Source organism: Ranitomeya variabilis, chromosome 2 (genome assembly GCF_051348905.1).
Source record: "Ranitomeya variabilis isolate aRanVar5 chromosome 2, aRanVar5.hap1, whole genome shotgun sequence".
Classification (NCBI taxonomy): Eukaryota; Metazoa; Chordata; class Amphibia; order Anura; family Dendrobatidae; genus Ranitomeya; species Ranitomeya variabilis.
The window spans coordinates 1083239481-1083248652 of NC_135233.1; the positions used below are offsets into that span (position 1 = coordinate 1083239481).

At 44.5% G+C, this 9172-nt stretch overlaps 1 long non-coding RNA gene across 1 annotated transcript; it reads right to left on the minus strand.

Moving 5' to 3' along the window:
• Positions 1 to 5340: 5340 nt before the first annotated feature.
• LOC143810217 (uncharacterized) lies at positions 5341 to 6449 on the minus strand. Its single transcript, XR_013222706.1, has 3 exons — positions 6371 to 6449; positions 6129 to 6249; positions 5341 to 5666 (listed from the first exon to the last, which is right to left on the minus strand). It is a non-coding gene; the product is annotated as an uncharacterized LOC143810217 (long non-coding RNA).
• Between the last annotated feature and the right edge of the window lie 2723 nt (positions 6450 to 9172).

Below are 9172 nucleotides of genomic sequence, written 5' to 3' on the forward strand. Positions count from 1 at the left end.
TCCTCCGTCCCCCAGCACCTCCTCCCTCCCCACTTATCTCCGCTGAAGACTTTGCCTCATTCTCCAAGCAGAAGATTGATAACATCAGAGACAGTTTTGGTCAACAAGCCCCAGAGCCCTTCCTCCCAACTTCCCTACCCTCCACCTCCAAAACCAACTTCTCCACCATTACAGAAGATCAACTCGCCACTCTACTCTCAAGATCGCATCTCACCACCTGTGCACTTGACCTGCTCCCATCCCACCTCATCCCAAACCTCACCACAATCTTCATCCCAACCCTAACCCATCTATTCAACCTATCATTAACAACTGGTGTTTTCCCCTCAAGCTTTAAACATGCCTCCATCACACCTATCCTCAAAAAGCCCTCTCTTGACCCATCCTCTGTATCTAGCTATCGCCCTATATCACTTCTCCCCTATGCCTCAAAACTACTGGAACAACACGTCTACCTTGAACTGTCCTCCCATCTCTCTTCTTGCTCCCTCTTTGACCGCTTACAATCTGGCTTCCGGTCACACCATTCCACTGAAACTGCCCTAACTAAGGTCACCAATGACCTCTTAACCGCCAAGAGCAAGCGACACTACTCCGTTCTCCTCCTCCTCGACCTGTCGGCTGCCTTTGACACAGTGGACCATTCCCTATTATTACAGACGCTCTCATCCCTTGGCATCACAGACTTGGCCCTATCCTGGATCTCCTCATACCTAACAGACCGGACATTCAGCGTCTCCCACTCACACACCACCTCCTCACCTCGCCCCCTATCTGTCGGAGTCCCACAAGGTTCAGTCCTTGGGCCCCTGCTCTTCTCCATTTACATCTTTGGCCTGGGACAGCTCATAGAATCTCATGGCTTTCAGTATCACCTCTATGCTGATGACACACAGATCTACATCTCTGGACCAGATATCACCTCCCTACTAACCAGAATCCCTCAATGTGTGTCCACTATTTCATCCTTCTTCTCCGCTAGATTTCTCAAACTTAACATGGACAAAACAGAATTCATCATCTTTCCCCCATCTCACGCGACCCCCCCAACGAACCTATCCATTACAGTAAATGGCTGCCCACTCTCCCCAGTCCCACAAGCTCGCTGCCTCGGGGTAATCCTTGATGCTGATCTCTCCTTCAAACCACATATCCAAGCCCTTTCCACTTCCTGCCGACTTCAACTCAAAAATATTTCACAAATCCGTTCATTCCTCAACCGAGAATCTGCAACAACCCTAGTCCATGCACTCATCATCTCTCGCCTCGACTACTGCAACCTCCTGCTCTCTGGCCTCCCCTCGAACACTCTCGCACCCCTCCAATCTATTCTAAACTCTGCTGCCCGACTAATCCACCTGTCCCCCCACTATTCTCCGGCCTCTCCCCTCTGTCAATCCCTTCACTGGCTCCCCATTGCCCAGAGACTCCAGTACAAAACCCTAACGATGACATACAAAGCCATCCACAACCTGTCTCCTCCATACATCTGTGACCTCGTCTCCCGGTACTTACCTACACGCAACCTCCGATCCTCACAAGATCTCCTTCTCTACTCCCCTCTTATCTCCTCTTCCCACAATCGTATACAAGATTTCTCTCGCGTATCACCCCTACTCTGGAACCTTCTACCACAACACATCAGACTCTCGCCTACCATCATAATCTTCAAGAAGAATCTGAAGACCCACCTCTTCCGACAAGCCTACAACCTGCAGTAACCACCGATCAACCAACCGCTGCACGATCAGCTCTATCCTCACCTACTGTATTCTCACCCATCTCTTGTAGATTGTGAGCCTTCGCGGGCAGGGTCCTCACTCCTCCTGTACCAGTTATGACTTGTATTGTTTAAGATTATTGTACTTGTTTTTATTATGTATACCCCTCCTCACTTGTAAAGCGCCATGGAATAAATGGCGCTATAACAATAAATAATAATAATAATAATAATAATATAGTGCTGCACAAACGTTATGGCCACCATAAGATACTCCATACAGACACTTGCCCCATATAGTACTGCAAAAACATTGATTATGGCCCCATAAGAAGCTCCATACAGACAGTTGCCCCATATAGTGCTGGGCAAACGTTGATTATGGCCCCATACAGACACTTGCCCCATATAGTGCTGTCAAACGTTGATTATGGCCCCATAAGATGCTCCATACAGACACTTGGCCCATATAGTACTGCAGAAACGTTGATTATGGGCCCATAAGATGCTCCATACAGACACTTGCCCCATATAGTGCTGCACAAACGTTGACTATGGCCTCATACAGACACTTGCCCCATATAGTGCTGCACAAACATTGATTATGGCCCCATACAGACATTTGCCCCATATAATGCTGCACAAACGTTATGGCCCCATAAGATGCTCCATAAAGATATTTGCGCCATATAGTGCTGCACAAACGTTGATTATGCCCCATACAGACACTTGCCCCATTTGCTGTTGCTGTGATAAAAAAATAAAATCACATACTCACCTCTCTGTCACTCAGGTCCCCGGCACTTTCAATATTCACCTGTCTTCATTCCAGTGCCGCTCCATCTTCAGCGTCTTCTGCACTGACGTTCAGGCAGAGGGCGCGCACTAACCACGTCATCGCGCCCTCTGACCTGAGTGTCACAGCAGAAGACGCTGAAGACGGAGCGGCGCCCAGAAAAGGGAGCAGGTGAATATCGTGCAGCACTCCCCCTCCCCATTATACTCACCTGCTCCTGGAGCGGTCCCTGCAGGTCCCTGGTTCCTGGTGCCGCAGCTTCTTCCTGTACTGAGCGAGCACCGTTACCACTCTTTACAGTAATGAATATGTGGCTCCGCCCCTATGGGAGGTGGAGCCACATATTCATTACTGTAATGAGCGGTACCATGTGACCGCTCAGTACAGGAAGAAGCTGGGGCGCCGGGAACCAGGGACCTGCAGGGACCACGCCAGGAGCAGGTGAGTATAATTAGACAGCCCCCGCTCCCCCTCCCCTGCCGACCCCTGGGTATGACTCGAGTAATAGCCGAGAGGGGGACTTTCAGCCCCCCAAAATGGGCTGAAAATCTCGGCTTATACTCTATATATACGGTACTTGAATCATCAGAACATAGTGCATTTATGAGCATTAGCTGAAACTTTTATCTACTATGTGTTACTTTGTATTGTCATAATTGTCTATACATGTCCTGCAGAATATGTTGGTGTAAGAGGAAGAACAAGATTGGGTATACCTTTCTCACGCCAGTTCCAGATCTACCGGGAATGTCACCATTGTTGCAGGAGGGAAGATTTTCACACAAGGACGGACCCTTGCATGTGACTGCAGTAGGCTGGGCTGGGTTAAAAAGCGCTGCGGGAAAAGAGCCGAGGTGGGAAAGCTAAGTGGGCGGTCGGATGCAGTACTAGTGGAGACTGCGGATCACCCCTCGAGCGCGGGCCGACTTGACAGATTCCCTGTGTACCGGGCTACTGTGAGTGGACGACAGCCTGCCAAGTTCCCGCTAACCTCCATGCCAGGAGGCGACTCAGAATTGAGACCAGGGACTGTATCGCGTGCGCAGTGCCATGATAAGCAGGTGACTAGGCCAGAGCCCCTTAGCCAGGTACCTGTGTACACCGCGGAGCGAGGCTTCGTTCCAGCGGTACTTCGTAATGGACTGAGCACAGAGTTTGGCCTTCAGGAGTGCAGGAACACTTTGCATCCTTCAAAGACCCATCACCCGCACCGTGGATTGGAACCCCTTCCATTACAGACACCTCTGCAACTTCAAGTGCCGGTGTTGTCGGTGCCACCATTGGAGAACCAAGAAAACTACAGACTGATAAGTTTATTTGCCTTTGTTTCTTCCTACTGAACTATTGCTCATCCCTGCTCTGTCCCTTCCTAGCTCGCAGTTCTGCCCTTCTCCCTTACATACCTCCCAAGTCCCTACACTCCCTGCGAGGAGAGTACCTGTTGTTAATAAACCCATTAACTCTTGATCTGCCTCCTGTCCGTGACGACATCTCACGTTCCCGCGATTTCCACATTGGCACTATGTAAATAAAATTATTATTATTTATCATGAGCTTAAAAGAAATCATCTCTCCTGAACACTTTTATAGGACCCAAATCAATATAATATAATATGTTTTTACAAGACTTATAGTAAATTAGGGCATCTGAATTAAAGGGAGTCTATCACTCCCAATAGGTCTAAACCTCTATAAAAATCATATTATTCTTGTAGATTTTAGTAAATCAGTTTTATTACATATGTAAATAAGGGAACTTCGTTGCACCATTGGCGTGGCCAAATGCTGACTGCACCATTCGTGCACCTGTTGAGGGCAGAGCAAAGTACTACAGTGCGCAGGCATCGGGAAGGGTCAAAGACAGGGCAGAGAAGTACGCCTGTGCAGGAGCGCGGTGCCGAGGAGACTCTGTGGATGATGCAGGGATATCCACACGAAACATGAAGGAGGACGGCATCACAAGAAGATGGGAGGTATCGGACCAAGAAGAGCGACACCCCTCGGACTGGACCACCCCACAGGTGAGTATAATGAAAGTTATTTTTCTTTTCTTACAGGTTGGGTTGGGGGCAGATATACAGCATTATAGACTACTGTATATCAGTCCTGAAAGGTGATGGCCGTAACTTATATCGGCCAAAACAGATGACAGGTTCACTTTAAACAGAAAAAAACTACAAGAAACAACATGAGCTTAAACCCTGCTGTAACTAAATAAGTAAAAAGCAAAAGTGCATTTAAATAGCACAGTGTTCTTAGTTACACTGTTTTTGATTTTAATAAAGCATAAAAGCCATCCCACCAGTGGCAAGGTGACCTTTTCGCCATTTCGGGACAGTCCTACACTGTCTAATATTGAAACTTACCATGCGTCAGAAGTGACCTGTGTGAATAAGGTCAGACAAGGACTGGGTCCTGAATTCTGGACACCCCAGCCTTGGTAAGCTCTTTAGATGTAATGTCCTACTCAAGGGGGGTAGGCCATTCCCTAATTTTCACAAAATGCAGGCAGGCATTTGCAGGCAGCAGCTAAAGCTGTTCATAGCTACAGTTACTTTTTTTTTATTGCAGAATCAAAGCTTTACAAAAAAACACAATATTTAAACTATCTGCTTACATGCAAAAAAAAAAGCCAGATGTCGCACAGCGCAGCTTACATAAAGATGAAAAAGTTCTGGCTGCTACGACTACAAATGAATCCTGTACATTTGGTGCACATAGGTTCAGTAGGTAAAAAGTACCATTACCATCTTTAAATTAAATCTTATTGTCTAGTTGATTACATGAGAAAAGTAGAAGGAAGAAAGTCGCACTCGCCGTCCCTTTAAAAACTTCTTCACTTTATTTGAAAATCTAAAATATCAGGATGCAGGGGTGAAGGGAATGCATTCAGGACGACTTGCAAGGACCCGTTGGAGCGCTGTTTGGAGAGTTTACAAGGGTGCCGTATGGAAATCCTGCCTCGTAAACATGACTGTTGCAGCCTATCACAGCCCTCCGCAGTTATACTGAGATACACAGCCCAAGTCCACTGACGTCAGTTATTGTATACAGTGCTCATGTGTTGTAGACTACCTCCCCCATTGCACTTCTTGCCTGATTTGCATGTGGCGTCTGTGCTAGATTTCTCATGACTGGCACATTGGATATCTACAAAATAAATATTATTGAGGGACAGCCACCTATATAGCCATACATCTACTTCCATAAGTCAAAACTTGCTGACGAGTTCTCTTTAAAGTTTGGTCCTTAGTCGTGGCACAAAACTCCAAAAGAATAGAAAATGAAATAGTTAAAAGCACTCATTATATTATGGGTGGTTGTCTCTTGACATGGGGCTAAAAACTTTCACATAGAAGGCGTAATATCAAGTTCTCTAGTAATCTAGGGTAGCAATGGGGTTTCCACTAACATATCTATTATTATGGAAGAAAGAACCCGTGAATACCAACATCTCTGGTGGTCTAGAATAGCTAAAAGTACAAGATCCTGTACCTATGTAGATGGGTATAGGGTGGTGAAGGGTTTAATACCAGCATCCAAGGTGGAGGCTAGACCTGTGAAGTAGTTAATATTAACATCCCAGATCGACTAGAAATGTGGGGAATTCACCTCAGTGGTCCAGGGTTTTAAAGGAATTATTGATTACTACTCGGGTTGTCTAATGTAGCAGAGGAGTTTAACCTGATCTTGTAGCATAGTTCCGAGAGATGAGCCGATCACACAGTTTTTCCTGTAAAATTCAAGAAGAAGTTATTCTTTGTGAATTTAGCATCCCTTATTATGCTCTGAGGTTTCTCCAGTTCCAGAGAAAAATAAACGTAATGTGTAAAAAATAATAGAAAAATCCTTACAATCAACTTATGGCTGACCTCTCTGACACCTTCAGTCCTCGTCATCACCACTTGTCCAATCTTTGCAGCATCTTTAGATCCCCAGCGCAATATGTTATGATGTCACAATGTACAACATGACCACCCAACATGTGCACAGAACAGTCCTGGGCACCATGACAATCACAACTCCAGACACAGTCCAGGATCCATGAAGATTTAATCATGAGCGACGGCGATCTGAAGAAATGATGAGGACCGGACAGGTGACAGTGAGTAGCAGAAGGGCCAGAGAGGTCAGGGGTGAGTATAATGACTTTTCTTTTAACTTTTGGATGGTTCATTATTTCTCAGAAAAATGGTGCCCATTGGTTGCCATCTTTCGGAATTGGCACAGAAGCAAATTTTAATAAATCCGCATATTGGCGAATGCGGAGTTTTGTAACATTTGAGTAGAATTTTATTCTACTTAAATATATTCCCTCATCTTTATTTCCAAGCTTCTTTTGAGCTGTGGATGAACATCCTTAAAGTTGTGTCAACAATCAGTTAGAGCATTTCCTAAGTGATGTGCCCAATCATTTCAAGAGTCTCAGGACTGTTGAATCGATCTGGATTTTTTAATAGACTTAATCTGGAATTAAAAAGTACATTAAAAATAAAGGATGAGGGTTTCAGTAAATTACATTTTACATTTCTTTCTTTTAATGCTCAAATTTGGGACCTGAGATCCCACCAATCGCTCAAAATAAAAGGCTCAGAATCGCTGAGGGGAAGAGGTAGAATCTCTCTGCTCCTGCCTGGGAGCGCGGACAGAGCAGTGTTTGTGTTCATGCATTTAGAAACTAGTGCACTTAAGAAGAGTTTTTTGAGTGATCGGTGAGGGTCCCAATACCCTAACGCACACCAATTCGCAGGATGAATAAGGAGGTAGAACATATTTTATAAAGTATGTTTGGTACACTTTAACAAAAATGTCTTATCTCTCAGTTGTCATACCTGGTTACAGCCATAATAATATTATCATAGTAATAAGTCAAGAATTTTGATGTGAATCCATCATGGGGCTCTGACACTCACCAGTCTCAAAATGAAGCAGGATATTTATTGAGGAAGAGAATGAGAGGTTTGAACAAAGCCTTCATTGACTTCCTGGAGCACTTTAACTATTATAGTATTTCAAACCGAAATAAATCCAATAAAAATACATTAATAACGCATCGAGGTGATCTCATTCTGTCTAAATGTCAAATCAAATCTAACAAAAATTGAGTAGTAATGGGACAAATTCAACTGTGTACCTTGTGAACTAAGGAGAATTGGTATAAACCTTGGAATTGGATCTACTTCAATGAAGTCAATTAAGTCCTTCTCAATAAGGAAGGATTGAGCAGCAATGACAATCATAAGGCATTGGCTTTGTTCTGCTTGGCATTTGACTTGGCGCTTATTTTTTTTTGTTTCTTACAATTTATTGCGATCTGGAAATACAAATTTAGAAGAGAACTGTCAGACAATGGAGGCTGACCGCAGTTAAATAAAACATCTAATATCCATTTATAAGGGCAGAATGCATCACAATCATGTTGGATGCTCAGCAATATTTACCGACAGTGGTTTGCCTGAAAACAACTCTTCATAATGAGATTTGCTTTTCTTGAATCTCCTGTGGGAAAAAAAGTCAAGAGCTTGAGAATTTCCAGTCTTTTTTTTTTAATGAGTTGCTATTCTGAGTCCATAAACTACGGTTAACCACAAGCACTAATTTGCAATAAAGAACAGTCAGGGAACTTGGCTTCTCCTTACATTCCAGTGCTAACATCTCAATGCCACCACATGTATATTCTACTATGACCATAAACTCTTCCTCTGCCACACTCAAGCTTGGCAACACTCAAGAATAATTCCCGTCTGGGACATTTGTGGCATGTCCACAAGTTATGCCACAATTGTTCGATAGATGGAGGTAACACTGCTGGCCTCCCTTCCCCCCAATACCATGGGAGCAGCCACGAATGGACCATACATGATTGTCAATTTCCACAACTGCTTTCCAAATGAAATAGAAAGAGCTGTACATGAACAACAACTTCTTAATTTCTGTTGGTGTGCAAGAGGTCCCTGTTTTCAAGGTAAATGAGTTTCCCAGTGGTTTGACAAATATCTCTTGGTTATTGGTTAATTAATGATGTCTCCTGGTTTTTACCCAGTAGATAGTTTTTGGGGAGAAGAAGATTAGACTTTTTTCCTCCTGTGATACAAGCAGCCCCCAGAGGTGTTCAACCAGCAATATATGAGAATTATGAAGTCATTCCACCAGCTAAACTAGATTATGTCCAACAGCTATCTAAGATATATGAACAACTTTAGACTAGTACTGTGCAAGTAAATGGCTAGTCCACTCTTAAACTACAATTCTGTGGTCATTCTGTGACTGCTGCAGTGCAGCGGTGTCCACGTTGTGCAGTGATGAGGCAGTGACCCAAGCAAGTTCAAAAACAAAATGTGTTTAATGTCCAAAAAGAAAACTCTCACAGTGCACAGCATGCTGTAGCCTCCGGATCACAGCCGGGAAAATCAATTACACTCCAGGACCTGCTGTCGGGAGTGATGGCACCCTGTGTATATGGGGGTGATGCCTGACCTTTTGGCTCTGCTTGGCCCTGTGTTACCTCTCACGGGTAATAATCTGAAGACCGATTGCTCTGTCTGCCAGCAAGCTCAAAACAGACACACCCAAAACTCTTGCTGCAGGGTTTTTTGCCTTTACTTCACTCTGTGGCCATGGGCCACTTATAGGATCTGGGCGGGAGGAAACAGACC